This window comes from Sapajus apella, unplaced genomic scaffold (assembly GCF_009761245.1).
Source record: "Sapajus apella isolate SASKATOON/1434 unplaced genomic scaffold, GSC_monkey_1.0 scaffold122, whole genome shotgun sequence".
Lineage (NCBI taxonomy): Eukaryota > Metazoa > Chordata > Mammalia > Primates > Cebidae > Sapajus > Sapajus apella.
Genome location: NW_022437062.1, coordinates 5,828,244 through 5,848,064, shown reverse-complemented (window position 1 = coordinate 5,848,064; position 19,821 = coordinate 5,828,244). Strand labels below are relative to the sequence as shown.

Genomic DNA, 19,821 nt, shown 5'->3' with positions numbered 1-19,821 from the left:
CTTAACGGTAGGCAGCTACTGTGTAGATGCCTTCCCAAGCCTCTCTCTTGGCCAGAGGCAGTCACAGCTGAGTGGTGAGTCAGCACCAAGCAGTCATTCATCCTTTTCTGAAGCCAAGTCTCCAGTCATTTCTGAAAAGATAATAAATACAAAAGGATCAAGGAGAAACTGTTTTCATTTTTCCGTTGTAAGAAATGTAAGTGGACCCATTATATGTTTTACTAATAAAAGCAGCCACATCTTAAGAGCACCATGGGTTTGGGGGATAAATGCCACATTGATAAATTTTGTCCATCATTGATGCCGCCAGTGGTGCCAAAGGATGGATGTCATTTTCCCAGCAGTGACATGTGAGGATCTGTCAATGTACCACTGTCCACCAGAAAACCATTTCCAAAATCCAAGTGAGGGCTTTCACTCATTTAAGAGGCCATAGTGAGCCAGCTCACTATCACATGTATTTCAGTAACAGACAAAAATAAATTCTGTGCAACCAGTTGTCTCAGCAGATCCTTTTCCACATCCTCAGAGCCTCTATCTTATTTCCTGGTGGCACATACCAGCCTCTCCCATTTCACCAAACCCAGAGTTCACTCTTCTGGGCAGCATAAGCCAGTCACAGTATAGGCCTTTTACTCAAATATCCCGTTCAAATCCTGCTTCCACCACTTACCAGCTCTGTAAAACTTGGGCATGTCTCTTAATTTCCTGAAGAAATTTAAGTTTCCATTTTCTCATTTGCGTAACAGAAAATATTATAGTACCATAGAGTTTTGCATCAAATGTAATCATTTGTATAAAACATATATCACAGTATCTGATGCATAAGTGCTCAATATCATCATCACCATCACTATCACCACCATCACCATCGCCATCATTACAGCACTGTCACCACCACCACCACCATCACTACCATGATCACCATTATAATCACAACTACCAACACCATCACTGTCATCACCGCCCTCACCATCATCATCACCACCACCACCACCAACAACCTCATCCTCATTATTATCACCACCCTCACCCTCCCTTTCAGCAGCATCATCACCATCATCATCACCGTCACCATTACCTTCAGCATCATTATCAGCAGCAATAGCAGCAGCAGCATCTCAGGACTTTTTCCCACTCAGGCTATGCCTGTTCTGTGTCTTCCTCCCTCAGCATGCTATTCTCTAGCACTGGTGTGCTAAACCAATGTGTGCCAAAAGCAGAGGATCTGGACAATCCCAGGACTGAGAAGGATCATTTTTGACCAGATCTTTTAGAACATTTCAAACCATACAAAGCAGGTAAAAGGCTGGTCCCTATTTATTATACTGCTGTTGTATCAAAGGGAAGGCTGTGATGCATAGAAAGGACATCCTAAAAATATTTGGCCAAATAAATAATGTCTGAAACTTTTTGGACCCGCAAACCAAGCCATATGCCTCTTCTTCATATTAGGTGGTTTCTAACCTGCTGCAGACGGAAATTACTCTTAAATCCAGTCTTGTATGAGAGATAAGAACATCCACAAGCAACTAACTGTACCATCATGGGGTAATGCTACCAGCCAGATGATAATAGTAATAATAATGGTGAGGACAGCTACTATTTATTGAGTCCAACTATGTCTGACATTATGCTGGTCAATTCCCATATCACAATGTATTTAGTCTTTATAACAACGCTTCACAGATGGTATGATTACCCCAATCATGCAGATGAGGGAACTGTAGCAATGTGGTTAAAGATCACCCAGTTAGCAAGTGGCAGACCTACTTTAGTTATTTTTGAGTTGGGTCTGTCTGACTCCGAAACTGCTAATCCACACTTGGCTGGAAGGCTGAGAGAGGTGGGTATGGGAGAGCACAGCCGAGAAGTGACTGATTTCGTAAGAAAGGGAGGTGGGAACATCTTCAGAGGAGATGAATTTGACCTTGTAGAAGGAGTGTGCTAGGCCAGCAAGAAAGAGCTTTTGAGCAAAAGAAGCCGTGTGAACAGCAATATGGAAACATGCTGTATCTGGGGACCAGGGAGGGTTGTGCACAGCGTGATGGCAGCACAGAGCACACGAAATGGGGCCACCATCTTCCAGCCTGATCCCTCTGGGTTGACTCTTGTGTCCCAGCACCAGCACAACCGCCTCTCTTCTTTCACAGTCTGTGGGGCATACCACATTGCCTTGCCCTACCTGGTACTACATTTTCCAATCTCTTCTTGCTCTCCTTGACTCCAGATGCTGTGCCACCTGACATGTAATACTGCCCTGCTGGGACTGGCCCCTGGCTTCCTTTCCTGAGCATCAAAAATTCCCCCAAATAGTCTGCTTCCCATCACTCTGAACAATCAATCAGCTCATAGAATCTAGCTTACGACAGAGGCCATTTTCCATGTGCTGTCTTGAGTTACCCAACCCCCAAAATGGGCTTAGACTTTACCTTCTAGGCCAGAGGTTCTTAACTGCAGATACATAGATGAGCTCCATAGAATCACAAACCATTAGAATACTAGCAAAATATTGTAGCTAAAGTTTTAAGGGAAAATAAAACTCGCATTAGATCCTCAAAAGGAAAGGAAACCTGGCTTTTCCAAAAGATTAAAAACAATAGCAATAGCAGTGTTAGGCTGTTTAATAGTGTATGTAGCCAGCCACTAGCTATGTGCAAACATTTAAATTATCTAAAATTAAATAAAATTTAAAATTCAATGTTTCAGTCTCACTAGCCACATTTCAAATACACGCGTGGACACTGGACAGCACAGATTCCAGGACATTTCTGTTTTTGCACAAAGTTCAATTGGAAAGTGCTGGCAAGATTAATGGGGGGGCCATTGAAGATGGTGAAGAGGGGATAACATGATCAGCTCCGTGACTGGAGAGGCTAACTGTAGCAGCAAAATGGAGGACGGCTTTGGGAGGGAAAAGCCATAGTTAGGGAAGCCAGCTGGGAGGAACAACACAGCTCTCTCACCCCAGGTACCCAAGGCCCTCTAGTACCTTCTATCTTTTCAAATCTTCTCCCAGGAAATGTCCTGATACTCTTATTAATACTAAGTCCTAAAAACTAATATGTGCAATGTTAGCCAACCCAAGTAATTTTCATTTTAATTTGGAACAGGGTCCTAAGTTGTAAGACTGAGTCTCTCATGGTGGGTTTTCATGTATCAATGACAAATCTGTTGAGAACACACTTCCCTACTTCTCCCACCCGAAATACCTCATAGCTGGCTTTCTGATCTCCTTTGAGCTGACTAAAGCAATTTTTGAAAGGCATTCACTAGTGAGTGGACAGAAAAATTCTTTGTGACTAACTCCTCATTACTCAGAAAATTTAAGTGGATCAAACATCCCATCCCCTCACCCTTTGAGTATGTTGGTAATCACAATGTTACTGTATAATGTGAAATTTTCCAAATAGAACTAAACTCAGGTCTATAAATACACATGATTAAGGCTTCAAATATAGCACTGCTTTATTTTCATGGGGGCTATTTCTGTGTGGTGATTGCCTGGCTGATTTGCAATTTCAGAATACAAATGGCTTTTCTCCATAGCTAATAGGAAACTTGGCAGGGTGCTGCACACCCAGGCCCTCTATGAAAAAGTCTGTAAAACAGTCGCAAGTGCTCTTCTTCTGAATTACATAAGCAGGGCTGACAAGAGGCAATGGTACAACTCCACATCCTGCTAAGATGAAATAGTGTCTGCTTGTTTTTTCTTCTGGTGTGAAAGGAGTACTGACTCTTCTTGCAATAAATAATAACATGATCATGAGTGTATATCCTTATTATATTCTAAATTAAATGCACTATGGTGCACATTAGGAATAAATGAAAATGAAGATTTCTCTGACCTTGGATTCACGGGGAACTAAAAAAATTTTAAATAAGAACAATGTAAATAAATTCATAACCATGGCAACTAAACCAAAGAGGAACTGGATAAAACCACTTACGGCTTTACCAGCAAAACACTGACTAAAGAGTTTATCATCTCCATTTAATAAAGAGGAAAGTAGCTTTATGATCTTACTGTACTCTCAATATCATAAAGCAACTTTTCTAATATCATCATAGACAGTAAAACCCAACTCTGAGCCCTTCTAGGTAAACAACAAATTGTCTATATTTTGAAGTAGTTTAGATAATGACAGACTTTGGAGTCAAAGTTCAAATCCCAGTTCTCACACTTATTAATTTTGTGACTTTGGATAAATGTGGCTTAGGGAGGTTTTCTCATAAGCACAATGGTGATTTCAAAGTAATTCCTGGCTGTGTGCAATGGCTCACGCCTGTAATCCCAGCTCTTTGGGAGGCCGAGGCAGGCAGATCATTTGAGGTCAGGAGTTCAAGACCATCTGCCCAACACTGTGAAACCCCACCTCTACTAAAAATATAAAAATTAGCCAGGCATAGTGGCAGGCACCTATAAACCCAGTTACTAGGGAGGCTGAGGCAGGAGAATCACTTGAACCAGGAGGCGGAGGTTGCAGTGAGCAGAGATCACACCAATGCACTCCAGACTGGGTGACAGAGCAAGACTGTCTCAAAACAATAAAATAAAACCTGCCCCTGGAACTGCCCTTGTTTAGTTCACGTGCTCTGAGACAGATTGACAGGGGAGAGGCCTCAAGCTGCAAACCACAGGGAGAACCTGGAAGATCTTATTTTCCTGCCTCCTGATAGACTCGGGATTGGTCGGAGATCAGGTATAAGGCTATGCCTGCAGGTGGGGCCTAAAGGTTCCTGTGGTGAAAAGAAGAGCCAACTGATATCAAGAATGAGGGTCTGACCAAGCTGATGATTAAGGCTAATTCTGCAGACTTGTAGTGCAGTAAGGGAAATGAAATATTACTGAGAAAAGTACAACAAGGCATTATATCAGTATCTCTCACATGTGGTCGAGTCCAGCTATGAGGGAGTAGCCCAACCACTACCCTCACCAAGACAAACTAAAGAAATCTGGATCAAATTAAAGAAAACAAACAAACAACAGAAAAAAACAAACAAAAAAAAAACGGCTGAAAAGCAACAGAAAGCTGCCAAGATAGCTAGAACTTGAGAGTAGTTTATTTAGGTGATTGTGATTATTATGGTGATCTTTTTGCACAATACCTTACCTCTAAAGTCTTGTGGCAATTCTTGATGCAGGGCCAACAGCTGAGAAGGCAGTAAGTAGCTTTAGACAATTTGATGGGTCTGAGAAGTTAAAAGTTTAGTTTGAAGTTGCCAGAGAAAAGAGGGGTGCAAAAATGTGAGCCCAAAATCAGCATCAGATTTCAAGTTATTTACTTATTAAATTGTACAAGAAGCTCGGAAGTCAAACAGAAAGTGGGTGAAAGGCAAAGCGGAGTTTCACGCAACCTCATGACGTTATGGAGACAAAACCTAAGTTCAGAACTTGTCAAGGAGGACCTCAAAAATATCCCAGGCCCCTAGCTGGGATTCTTTACATCTTAGGAGTAGGGTGAGCCAGAGCTAGATGAACCTTCTCAGAGACAGCAAACCAGTCAGGGAGGCAGCATGATCCCAACTGGATTGGCGTGATCTGCCTCTGGCTCCTTGGAAGAGAAGGTAAATCCTCTCTGGAGGGAGAAAACATCATGCAGAGCCTGTGCAATGATTCAGGTACAATGTTAGGCATTCACTAAAAAAACTGCCAGGCATAGCAAGAAACAAGACTAAAAAAAAAAAATCAGACAACAGACAACTCCAGATACTGGAGTAATTGGGCACACTAAAATAACTGATTAATATGCTTAAGAAAATCACAAAAGTTTGCTCAAAAATTGGAATTTGTTAAAAGAGAATAGAATGAAAATTATGAAGATGAAAAATACAACTAAAATTAGAACTCAGGAGATGGGTTTAACAGCAAGCAGTGCAAAGCTGAAGAAGGGATTGGTGTGCTGGAAGACAGCTGAGTTGAAAATACGCAGACTACATCTAGGCACCTTCCAGGCAAACTGAGAAAAATCAAGGCCAGGTGCAGTGGCTCACGCCTGCAACCCTAGCACTTTGGGAGGCCAAGGCAGGCAGATCACTTGAGACCAGGAGTTTGAGACCAGCCTGGCAACATGGTAGAACCCCAACTCTACTAAAAATACAAAAGTTAGCCAGATGTGGTGGCACACTCCTGTAATCCCAGCCATTTGGTGGGAGGCTGAGGCAGGAGAACCACTTGAACTAGGGAGGCAAAGGTTGCAGTGAGCTGAGATTGTGCCACTGCACTCCAGACAGAGCAAAACTCTGTCTCAAAAAAAAAAAAAAAAAAAATCAAACACAAAGATTTTAAGAGCTACAAGAGAAAAGAGACATTTTCTTCAAAGGAGCAGAAAAAGACTAAGCACTGACTTTTCTAATGAGAGACAGAGGCATAAGAAACTGACCATTTTTAAGTACTTAAATTAACAATCTAGACTTATATACATAGTGAATATACCCTTCAAATCAAAGGTGAAATAAAGACATCTCCAGACAGAATTTGTCAGCAGCACATTTGCACAGAAGGAAATATTTAAAAGTTTTAATTCTTCATAAAGAAAGAAAATTATCCAGAAGGAAGCACAGAAAGAGGTAGGAAGGAATGAAGAGCAATGGAAAGGGTGAATCTAAATGAATATTAACTTGTAAAACAATAACAATGTTTTAATTAGAAGGTAGAAAAATTGGCTGGGCACAGTGGCTTACACCTGTAATTCCATTACTTTGGGAGGCTGGGGGGTGGATCACCTGAGGTCAGGAGTTTGAGACCAGCCTGACCAACATGGTGAAACCCCACCTCTACTAAATACAAAAAACTAGCTGGGCATGGTGGTGGGCGCCTATAATCCCAGCTACTTGGGAGACTGAGGCAGGAGAATTGCTTGAACCCGGGAGGCAGAGGTTGCAGTGAGCTGGGTTGCATTACTGCACTTCAGCCTGGGTGACAAGAGCAAAACTCTGTCACAAAAAGAAGGAGGAGGAGGAGGAGGAGGAGGAACAGGAGGAGGAGAAGGAGAAGGAGAGGAGAAGAAAAATTTATATGCAAGAATAATTGCACAAAGCAGGGGCCAAGGTATTTGTGTTATAATGTCTTCGCATCATCTGGGAAGTGAAATAAGTATATATTCTCAGTAGACTGTAATAAGACAAGAATGCCTGGTGTAATCTTTAGGCTCACTGGTGAAAGAATGAATCACTAACAAACTAATAGACTGGAGAAAATGGAATAATAAAAAATCCTTTATATATCCAAAAGAAGGCAAGAAAGATGAGAAAAAGGAACATAAAACATGGAGAAATAAAACAGTTAAAGTAAGTCCAAATATACCAGTAATTATATAAAAATTAAAAGACAAAGATAGCTTGACTAATTATATATAGTTTACCAAAAAAAAAAAAAAAAATCCTTAAATATAAAGAAACAGAAAGACCAAGCAAGAGGATGAAAAACATGCCATGAAAAATATAACCAAAAGACAAATGGGATAGTTACATTGTCATATAAGACAAAGTACACTTAAAGTCAAAAAGCATTACTAGAGTTAAGGACATCTGCTATTGATTAAAAGGCTCATCTCCCAGGAATATAATTCTAAATTTGTGTATATACAATAACATAATCTTGAAATACATGAAGCATAGTATGACAGAATGTCAAAGTGAAGTAAATGAGCTCATAATCATAGAGTACCCCTCCATGCTCTTGCCAGGTCTGCCAATACAAGGCTGCTCTTTTCTCAGGCCATTTCTCTATAGGGTTGAGTTTGTAGCACGTAACCTTGAGGGATGAGGTTACGTCTCCCTCTGGGGCAAAGAGCAGGCTTGCTTTATGCTTGCTATAAAAGTGGTGCATTGCCCATTATTCTTCTCATATAACACAACCCACTGAGCACTCAGGCATTCAGCTGGACCCTCCACTTTACCTCTGAAGGGCTTGGGGAGAAAGAGGAACTGACACAGCAAACATGCTGACATTCATGCTACTTACGGTGCTGAGTGAGTCTTCTGCATATCACCCAAGAGTCTTATGCCTTCTGCCAGCAATGCATAGCTTATTAGCTTGTAAGTAAGTACAATCAAATCCCAAGCCTAACAATATGTTGCTTACAACAGAATAATCCTAAATACAAAGACACAGAAAGGTTATGTAAGAGTGGAAAAAATATGCCATTCAAAAAGCAACCAAAAGAAGGTTGGTGAAGCAATACTAATATAAGACAAATTAGATTTTAAAATGAGAAGCATATTGAGAGTTAAAGACAGACAGTGGTAAATAATAATAAAGTCTATCCAGCAGGAAGGTATAATTCTGTTTGTATGTTTTAATAACACAGCCTCAAAATACACAAGACAAATTTGATGGAACTAAAAATAGAAATAAACCTGTAATTACACTGAGATTTTTTTTTTAACACACATCTCTCAGTAACTGGTAGAACAAGCAAACAAAAAAATAAAACCCCACAAAACATGAGGGGATAGAAGGGATTTGAACAAAATGATTAACAAGCTTGACCTAATTTTTATATATACCTAAGTACTACAGAATATACAGCACGATCTTTTCAAGTGTTAGTGAAACATGTAGTGTAAAAGTCATTATAAGTTTAAAAGGATTATCATAATACAGCCTAGGTTCTCTGACCTCAGTGGAGAAGCTAGAGCTGGGTTTTTTTTGTTGTTGTTTGTTTATTTGTTTTGAGACACAGTCTTCCTCTGTTGCCCAGGCTAAAGTGCAGTGGCACCATCATGGCTCACGGCAGCCTCAACCTCCCTAGACTCAGGTGATCCTCCTACCTCAGCCTCCCAAGTAGCTGGGACTACAGGTGTGTGCCACCATGCCTGGCTAATTTTTTATATTTTTTGCAGAGACAAAGTTTTGCCATGTTGCCCAGGCTGATTTCACACTCCTGGGCTCAGGCAGTCTGGCCACCTCAGCCTCCCAAAGTGCTAGGATATAAGCATGAGCCACTGCACCCAGCTAAAGCTAGAAACTAATAACAAAAAGAAGAAAAACACAAAAATGCTTAGAAATTAAATAATCTACTTATTAAAAAGTATTTTTGTTGAGGTGAAACTCACATAAAATTAACCAATTTAAAGTGAATAATAACATGAAATTTAAAATTTTTCATTTTAAGTGAACAATTTAGTGGCATTTAGTGCATTCCCGATGTTGTGCAACCATCATCTCCATTATGTTCTAAAATATTTTCAGTGAAAATGAAAAAACATAAGCTAAAAACGAAATCACAATGGAAATTAGGAAACATTTTGAACAGAATGTTAATGAAAATGTGATACAGGATGTGTAGGATATAGCTAACACTGTGCTATGAACATATTATACATTACGTTTGCCAATATACATCTGAAAATTCAGCTTTATAATGGAAAAGTTCCTAGGATAACACAACTTACCAAAACCAACACAAGAAGAAATAGTGTAGTCTTACATTATTAAATACATTGAATCTGAAATTTAAAATCTTCCCACAAAGAAATCTAGCCTTAGCTTGCTTCACTGTTGAATTTTTCCAAGTGTTTAAAGAAGAAATATTATCAATTTTATAAAAAACACTTCCAGTGAATAAAAATAGAGTACTCAAAACAAAACAAAACAAAACAACAACAAAACCCTTCTGCCTATAATCCTAGCACTTTGGACTTTGGCAGGCCGAGGCAGGCAGACTACTCGAGCCCAGGAGTTCGAGACCAGCCTGGGCAACATGGTGAAACCCTGTCTCTACAAAAGATACAAAAATTAACCAGGCATGTTGGTGTGCGCCTGTAGTCCCAGCTACTTGGGAAGCTAATGTGGGAGGATCACCTAAGCCCATGAGGTAGAGGTTGCAGTAAGCCAAAATTTCACCACTGTTCTACAGCTTGGGCCACAGAATGAGACCCTGTCTCAAAGAAAAAAAAAAAGTACTTTCCAATTCAATTTGTGAAGTCACTCTAATGTTGATATCTAACCTGACAAGTAAGGTAAAATAGACCAATCTTTCTCATAAATGCAAGAATTCTAAACAAAATACTAGCAAATGTAATATAGTATTTATAAAAAAGATTAGGATTATAAGGTTAATTTCATATTTGCAAAAAACAATGTCAACTTCTGCTTCTGTTCATCCCACTATAATCAATTAAAGCTGGACAAAATACATGAAGCCACTATAGACATTGAACAAAAGACTGCATAGTTCTGTGATCCTGGAGAGAAAGAAAAGGAACAAGGTTAGCACTGTGATTGCCCTGGCTTTTGCCTAGAGGCAATTTTTGAAGAGCAGCACTGTTTGCCTTTACTTAGGGAGAAACTAAGTAGAAGCCCAGCAGTCCCACTGAATTTAAGAGACAGAAGCTTGGGAAGGCTGTGCTGGATAGAATTTGTAAGGAAGAGACAGGGTTTCTCCATGTTGGTCAGGCTGATCTTGAACTCCCAACCTCAGGTGATCCACCCGCCTCAGCCTCCCAAAGCGCTGGGATTACAGGCATGAGCCACCGTGCCAGGCCGGATGGCCTTTTGAATAAATAGTACTTGGTTGATCTGCTGAACCCTACTTCACATCATTCAGAGAAATGTATTGAAGAAGGCAAACACAACAAGTACATTGTGTATGATTCAATTTATGTAAAGATAAAAAACAGGCAAAGCTAATTGTGATAGAAGATAGGACCTTAGAGATCATCCAGGCTGACTTCTGGTTTCAAAGTGGCAGTGTAGAAGCAAGCTGTTTTTATTCCCTTTTGTAGAAAACCAAAAACAAATATGCACTAAGATTATCACAAGAAATATTTTAGAACTCAAATATGAAGAGAGATAGTTCTTGGGGCCACAGAGGAGTGGAAAAACACTGAGAAGATTGTAAGAGAGTAAGACTCCCCTTTCTTCTGGGCAGCAAGTCCACAGAAAATTTCCCGCCCAACTCATTTGTTTCTATGGTGGAGAAAGTGAGATCGATGTGGACAACCAGTTTTCTTATGATGTTGGGTTTCCTGGCAGGGGACCTGTCCCTCTCTTAATTTGCAGGGAACATCTTGAGTGCCTGAAGAGAGAAATATCCCTGAGGACAGGCAGAGACAAAGGGGGAAGATGGGATTACCATACCCAGCCCTGGAAATTGTGCTCTGTAACTCTGCCAAAGGAGATGCCAAATCAGAGTGGCTGCTCAGCAGCACCATGCTGTAGGAGATCCGTCCCACAGATTCCCTGAGCAAAACCCCTAGCCAACCTTCCTACACAGCCAGGACATTCCTTTTGGAATCTCTCCCATTCAGGAAGAGCTGTGCTCCAAGTGTTTACTAGAGCCAAGGTGAAATCCGGGCTTAAGTCACTACGTACAGCTGAAAAGTGGGCAGTGACCTGGTGGCAAAGAATCTGTACCCAAATACATTCAATAAACACCAAAACAAGTTAGGCAGAGAAGGAATAGATAACTAATCTTTCAATGCAAAGACATAGATGTACATCCACAAGAAACAGCAGCAAAAAGGGAACTATGATCTTCCCAAACAAACAAAGCAAGGAATCAGTGACCGACCCTAACAAAAAGGCAATAAATGAACTTTTTGAAGAAGAACTCAAAATAGTGGTTTAAGGAAACTCAGTGATTTCTAAGCTAACACACAAAAGCAATTCAGAAATTTATCAGAAAAATTCAATGAAGAGGCTGAAGTAACACAAAAAATCACATAGAAATTTTTCAAACTGAGAAATATTGCTAAATTGGACAGTTCGTTAGATGTTCTCAACAGCAAAATGGATCAAGTGGAGGAAAGAATCAGATGGAAGACAGGCTATTTGAAAACACACAGTCAGAGGAGACAAATGAAAAATGAATGAAAAGTAATAAAGATCACCTATAAACTATGGAAAATTACCTCAAAAGGTCAAATCTAAGAATTTTGGTGTTCAAGAGGGAATTGAGCAAGAGAAAAGGGTAGAAAGCTTATTCAAATAAATAACAAAACTTGCAAAAACTTGAGAAAGATATAAATATCCAAGTACAGGAAGGCTGGAGAACATCAAACATATTTGAACAAATAAGAGTACCCCAAGGCATATAATAATCAAACTCTCAAAGGTCAAGGACAAAGACAGAATCATAAAAGTAGCAAGAGAAAGGAAGCAAGTAACATATCAAGGAGCTCCAATGCATCTGGCAACAAACTTCTCAATGGAAAGCATACAGGCCAGAAGTTACAAAACAGTCAGAAAATAGACAACAGTAGTAAGTCCTTATATATCAATAATGATAAAAAATGTTAATGGACAAAATTCTTCAATTAAAAGCTAAGGAGTGTCTGAATGGACAAAGAAGCCCCAACCATATGCTGTTTACCAAGAAAACCACTTCACCTACAAAGACACATTTAGATTGAAAGTGAAAGAGTGGAAAAAGATATTTCATGCAACTAGAAACAATAAAAAAGGGAGTAGCTATATTTATATCAGACAAAATAGACTACAAATCAAAGACTGTAAAAAAAAGACACAGAAGGTCACTAATGATTAAGGGGTTAATTCAGCAAGAGGATATAACAATTATAAATATCTATGCAACAAACACCAAAGCTCTCAAGCATATAAAGCAAACATTAACAGATTTGAAGGGAGAATGAAGGGAGAAACAGACTGCAATTCAATAATGAAAGGGGACTTTAACATTCCACTCTCAGTAATGGACAGATTATGTAGACAGAAAATCAACAAAAAACACCAGAGTAGAGTTAAACTATACATTAGACCTAATAGGCCTAACTGACATTTACAGAACATTTCACCCAATTGCTGCAGGATATACATTCTTTTCATGGAACATTATTTAGAATAGACTACATCTTATGGCACAAAACAACGTTGAACAAATTAAAAAAAATAGAATTCATATCAAATATCTTTTCTGACCACAATGGAATAAAACTAAACATTAATAACAAGAGGAACTTCAGAAACTTCTCAAACACATGGAAACTAAACAACATGCCCTCCAATGACCCATGGGTCAATAAAGACTTGAAGAAGGAAATTTAAAATGTCTTGAAACAAATGGAAATGGAAATAAAACACACCAAAATCTATGGGATATAGCTGAAGTAGTACTAAGAGGGAAGCTTATAGCAATCAACACCTGTATCAAAAAAGTATAAAGACTTCAAATAAATAACCCAATTATGCACCTCAAGGAATTAGAAAAGCTAGAACAAGCCAAACCCAAAATTAGAAGAAGAAATAATAAAGGTTAGAGCAGAAATAAATGAAATTAAGACTAAAAAACAATACAGACCAACAAAATGAAAAGTTGGTCTTTTTAGAAAGACAAATAAATTGACAAAACTTTGGCTGGACTAGAAAAAAGACGCTCTCCTATTGTCTTTGTTTTTTAAAAAAATAAATGTGTATGTCACAAAATGTATCAAATGTATTCTTCAGGATCCTAAAATGCCTACAGATACATAGTATGTCCTGCTTCATTGCCACATGCTGCTAATCAAGGAACTCTTCATAGCTGATACCTTTAATCTGCTATAAAGGCACTGAGACATGATGGAAAAATCTTACAGGTATATGTGGAACATTGATCTCCACTGAGTGAAAACAATCTAACCAGAAAGCTTTAATGCCTGTCAACTAATGTTGAAGCTTAAATTCTGGGAGTGAGATATGTTGCAGGGCTGAAGGAATGGATAGTTAATATCTCTCCTTCTTCCTCTCCCTCTCCTTTAACAGAATCTATACCAACCTCCTCATAAACCTCCTCAAGGGCAGCCATGTCCTCATGGGCCTCAGAAAACTCTTCTACTCCCTCACTAATGTACTGGTGAACAAAGGCATGGTTGGCATACACCAGGTCAAAACTTATGGTCCAAGTGAGCCCAGGCCTCAGCAAGGACTGTGGTATTGCTTAGCACGCACACAGCTCTCTGTACCTTGGCCAGGTCACCGGGTACCACCATGGGAAGCTGGTAATTAATGCCAACCTTGAAACCAGTAGGACACCAGTCCAGGGTCTTGATGGTGGTAACGGCAGCATTGACATCTTTGGGATGATACCACAATGCAACAGGCAGGAAGCCATCATTTGCTACGGTGAGGGTCACATTTCATCACCTGGTTGGCTGGCTCAAATCAAGCATTGGTGATCTCTGCTACAGAAAGCTGTTCGTGATAGCCTTTCTTAGCAAAGATAACAGGGGCATATGTGGCCAGAAAAAAGTGGACGTGGGGATAGGCACCAAGCTGGTCTGGAATTCTGTCAGATGACCATTCAGGGAGCCATCGACTCTGAGGGAAGCAGTGATAGAGGGCATAATCTGAATAAGGCAGTTAAAGTTAGTGTAGGTTGGGCACTCAATATTGAGGTTTCTATGGCAGATGTCTACCACAAAGGCACACTAAGAGCACTCCAAGGTGGTGTGGGTAGTGAGGATGGAGTTATAGGGCTCAACTATAGCTGTGGAAAGCTGAATAAATGAGTTCCAGCTTGGACTTCTTGCCATAATGAACAGAGAGACATTCTATCAGCAGGGAGGTGAACCCAGAACAAGTTCCCCCCACAAAGCTGTGGAAAACCAAGAAGCCCTAAAGACTTGTGCACTGGTTGGCCAGTTTGAGAATTTGGTCCAACATGAAGCCAGTGATATCCTTGCCAATGGCATAGTGCCCTTGGACATATTTATTGGCAGCATCTTCCTTGTCTGTATGAGCTGCTCAAGGTGGAAGAGCTGGTGGTAGATGGCAATGTGAACTCTGTCAATGAATATGGGCTCCAGGTCTTCAAACACTGCCCTGGGCATTTACTTGCCACCACCTGTCTCACTGAAGATGTCAAAGAAGTCATCTCCCCCAGTGGTCTTGTCACTTGGTATCTGGCCATCAGGCTGGATGCCTTCTTCCAGGCAGCAGAGGTCTGAGCAGGGATTATCAATCTGGACATTAGCCTGGCGAACGTGGATGGAGATGTGCTCATGCACTGTGGCTAGGGATTAAAAGGCAAAGGCAACAGAAGCAGACAAGTCCCAGTTACTTTTCCTGAGAAGCTAAGAGTCGAGGTAACACACTCAGAAGTCACACTTGTTTTTTTTGTCTTCTATTTCTGAGACAGAGTCTCGCTCTGTTGCCCAGGCTGGAGTGCAGTGGCATGATCTTAGCTCACTGAAACTTCTGCCTCCCAGGTTCAAGCGATTCTCCTGCCTCAGCCTCCTGAATAGCTGGGACTACAGGCATGTGCCACTATGCCCAGGTGACGTTTTATATTTTTAGTAGAGACAGGGTTTCACAGTGTTAGCCAGGATGGTCTCAATTTCCTAACCTTGTGATCCACCCTCCTTGGCCTCCCAAAGTGCTGAGATTACAGGCGTGAGCCACCACGCCCGGCCAATCACACTTTTAAAACTATTATAACTTAACATGTTTTCCTTCTGCTTAAATGTAAAACAGCTTTAGGATAATTAGCATTTTTAGACATACAGTATCACCTACTAGAGTCCCTTCCTATTATGTGTTTCTCATTCCAAAACAAATACTAATTTGTCTTTCACCTGTAAGATTAAATATTGTAAACACTGGGACATTCTTTTTAGAGACCTTGTATTTCCTATCCTGATTTTGGCAACCTAGTCTCTCTGGTATATTGACCATAGAGAAATTCTTTAGTAGGCTTGTCTTACTCATGCACAATTGGTGTTGTTTCCTTCTTTAATTTGTCTCAAGCAAAGAAGTTTAAAGAGCAGCATGGTAAGGAATTTGCCTAAACGTCATATGATGGTTCTAGTCTCAGTTCAATTAACTGTGGTGTCCTAGGCAAATCACCCAATGCCTTGATGTTCTCACCTATAAAGTACTAGAGTTGCTTTTGGCATTGCTGCCTGGCACAGAGTTGGCATCCAATAGCCTATTAATATATAAATATTAGTTTCATAAACATCTTCAACATTTTTATTAAACTCAATTCACTTTGTGAAAAGTAGTCAATCAACAAAATGGTAATAGAAATTAACGAGGTTTGCCCTTATTCCCCTCCTATTCTCGTGGCAGTCTGAAATTAGAACTAGCACTGGAAGCAAAAATGAAATGAAAGTACAGTAACACAGTAATCACTTTTAGTTCACTTCATGGACAACCGAACTACAAACCAGAAGGAAAAAACTAACCAACCAACCAATCAAAAATGGCCCAAATGAACCAGTGAACTAAAGTAGAAAAGGTTCACTTCCCATCCAGAACTGTTTTTTTTTTTTAAATGTCAACAAATTCAGCTTCTCAAAAGAGCTTTTTATGTTACAACAGGCATCTTTCAAAGAGAAGCAGATACCTTTGAGGTTCCTGAACTTAGATTACAACACAGAGATAAGCATAATAAAGAGAGTGCACAATGTTAAAGGTGGAGGGGAAGAGGATTGTGGGGACAGTCATTTCTGGAAATCTAGAAAGAATTCAATATGTTTCATGCAAGGTAATTTCTGGGGTCCTTGTGTGTTAAACATTCTTAAGAGAAGAAACTGTCTTTATGTTTTACATTTGCCTTAATTTTCTTTTATTATTTCCAGACCACCTCTACTTATGCTAAGTAATTCTTTTCTCTTTTTGGAATTTAAACTTTTTAAGGAAACAAAAATTAAAGAACAAAAAGCAAGACACATTGGAAATATGAACTCTTCTTTTACTGCATAAGAAATGAGAAGAAAAACTTAGTGTGAAATTCTGGAGTCTAAAATTAAAATGTAAACAGAGAATGCTCAGTGACCTTTTCCTAGGAGGCTCACATGAAGGAATGTCATGGTACATTGACCAAACTTTTATTCATTTGCATTTTCAGGATGTTGCTATTAATACCACATGACAGTCAATAAATTACACTATAACATTTTGTACAAATCACTTCACTTCTGGTTTCCTCCTCAGCTGTGTTACTTCAGCCTCTGGTTACCTGGTAAGAAAATAAATGTATTTGGGCTTATTTTTAAAGGGAGAGTCACAGTTCTGACCGATGTAAAGATACTGGTTCCCAAACTGTGTTCTAAGGAAATAGCTACCTAAGGTATCTTATTTTTAAAAAGCTTTCTACCGTAGCAAGTTTGGGAAGTGCTAGGTTAAACAAAGCTAAACATGATTCTTTCCAGTGGGACATCTGAGAGCCATTAATTAGCTCACAGTACCCTGTGATTCTGCAAAGAGGAAACAATAATTCATTGTGTTTCCCAAACTTATCTGACCATACAACATATTTCTCAGAGTATTTTTTCAAGAGTAGTATTTTCTGTAATATATGTTGAAAAAAAATGGTATCGGCCATCTTTGTACGTAAGCTCAAAATGTCAGCCAGCATAAATGTTAGCCAAAAGGTAGAGAGATAAGTGAATAAAGCTGGCACACTATCAGTCAGGAGTACCATGCTGCATGCTGAGTCAAGCTCCAGGAAACGGAGTTGGGGTTTGTCTCTAAGAAGAGAAACTAGAGCATCCAAAGCTTCTGGATCCCATTTAATTAAAACCCTTTTAAATTAAATCCTTGTAACTGAAGAGTATCAGTAGATGAAGAAAAAATAGTCTCACATGTCTTCATTTCCATCCTTGGCTCAGTACAGCTCCAGTTCCATTATTCTTAAACATCTATTAACATGATTGCTAAATAATTACGCAGGCTAACTGCCAAGCATTTCTCAAAGGAAGCAAGGCACTGCTCTTCTGGTTTATGCAAAAGGGTCACTATTTTTTTTTTTTATCTTGTTTTGATTGAAGAAACATCTCTAAAAATACCATCTGAGTGCAATAGAAAAAGGAAACAGCAATTCAAGGCAGAAAGCTAAGTACATGCAACAATATAGATGATTTGGGGGTGGGACAGTAGAGAATTCAGAATTGATAGAAGTTATCAGCTCCATATTTCAGAAAGACCCAGTGTCTTCCTTCTGCTTATACTGTTCTGCCAGAATTTTAATTTTGGCAGAGATCATCCTCGATGTTATGATGTATTGATTCAGGGGTTCCAAATCAGCAGACCTGATCCTAGACAGATCCTCAAAGGTCAACTGCCACTAGGTGTCCCCTTCTTGATCATATTTCATGCTCCCTGGATTGGGGCATGGTTAAGGACTCAAGTCAAAGGATTAGTTGGCAATATCCTACATTGCCAACAAAGCTTTGAAGAAAACAGAAAGAGAAACTGGTATTTTCTAAGTATCTAGAACAACTCCCCTCCCCAAATCCAAACAGATCCTTTCCCTGCTATTTATAGATAAAATGGGCTTAGGGAGGTTGTAAAATTTGTCTAAGGTCAAACCAAATGCTGATAAGCAAATTAGGTAAAATTCTCAGCCAGGTCTGGATGAGTCCAAAGTCTGTTTTACAATATCATGCTGTCTACTGATCATTACAAAATTTCATTTGTTTACAGGAGCACAAATGGCCCATTTGTGCCTTTTCTCTCAGCATCTAGCAAAACATCTCAATTTTTATTACACCAACTTCAGGAGTCTTGATAATGTTTAGAGCTTCTCATTCATTTGCCTAATCAACAGAGCTATTTATTCTCAACTGTTGGCAATAAACTGTCTTAGCTCAGCATTTTGGGGGAAAAAAAAAGAAGAAAGAAATTCTAAATACTTGAATTGCTTCATTTCATGATAATTCTTTATGGCATGCATCTTTTTGGTTTTCTTTAAAAAGAGATTCTAAAATCATGACATATTTAGATATGAAAAATAGGATGAAGAGCAATGGGAACACTAATATAAAATAGTCAAATAGCTAGAATACCTGTATCTGTAGTAATCTCAAATTATATAGAAAACTCCTGAATTTATTAAGCAATCCCTCACGTGTGCTTGATTGAAAAAAATAAAGCGCTGCCGTAGGACTGTAGACTTGGCTTCTACCCCAGTCTTCCACAGTTGCCACCGTGCTTAAGTCTCTCTGGTTGTTTCCTCATTGTTTAAAGTAAGTAGAGCTCTTAAATTCCTTCAAAACTTCCAAGATTCTACAGTCAACTGCAACTCACTTGCCTTTCCAATGAATAAACAGTTTAAAAGAACACAAATCCCACCGCCTCACCCCTTTTTAATTCTTTTGACAAGGGCAAAGGACTTACCCATCTTCTACCTAAATTTGCTTTTCAGTGTGACAGAAAAATCAAGCAGCAAAGGAAAAAGTATGATCACTCAGCTAGGCAAGAGTGATTGATATACAGTGCTTAGAAAATAGTTACGAAGAGAGCAGCTTAACAGTCCACTTATTTTGGTTGCAGGTATCATATCTTATATTCCCTAAGGGTAGAGAGAAAAATTTGTCTTTTCCAGGAAAGACGGTAACACAGTTAAAGCTTCTTTCCCTTGCTTGGCCTGATACCATATATTTACAAATGAAAATAATTCTATGAGTGCTATTATGCCCCCAGCACCTGCTTTCAAAATCTTTTATCAGAGAAATTACGTAACAGGCTATCTGGTTGGATCCTTACTCTGATAACAAATAGACCTGGGTTTCCTAGTATCACATCTTTGTATTTGACTCCTCTCATTATCTCATCACTTTCATCTCCCCCTCCTCAACTGACATTGACACACGTGGCCTGATACAGTAGGACACATCGTAAAATGAGAGTCTGGACCATATTCACCACAACCTGGTACAGTTGAGCAAATACTAGTTACTCAAAAATATAACTGACTTGACTTTCTGGGTTTAATTTCCTTATGAAGCAATCATTCCTTCAAAATGTCAGGACCAGAAGGATTTCAATAGTAGCGTACAATTCTTGCTTGTTTCTTCAAAGATTTCTTGGACATGGCCAGGCCCACAGGTAGATGCACTAGAGGGGATATTTTGGGGAAATGCTCCCCTTTA

General features: G+C 39.4%; 1 pseudogene; it reads right to left on the bottom strand.

The window, feature by feature from the left end:
- Positions 1 to 9,772: 9,772 nt before the first annotated feature.
- On the bottom strand, positions 9,773 to 15,137 carry LOC116538721 (annotated as a pseudogene).
- Positions 15,138 to 19,821: the final 4,684 nt, after the last annotated feature.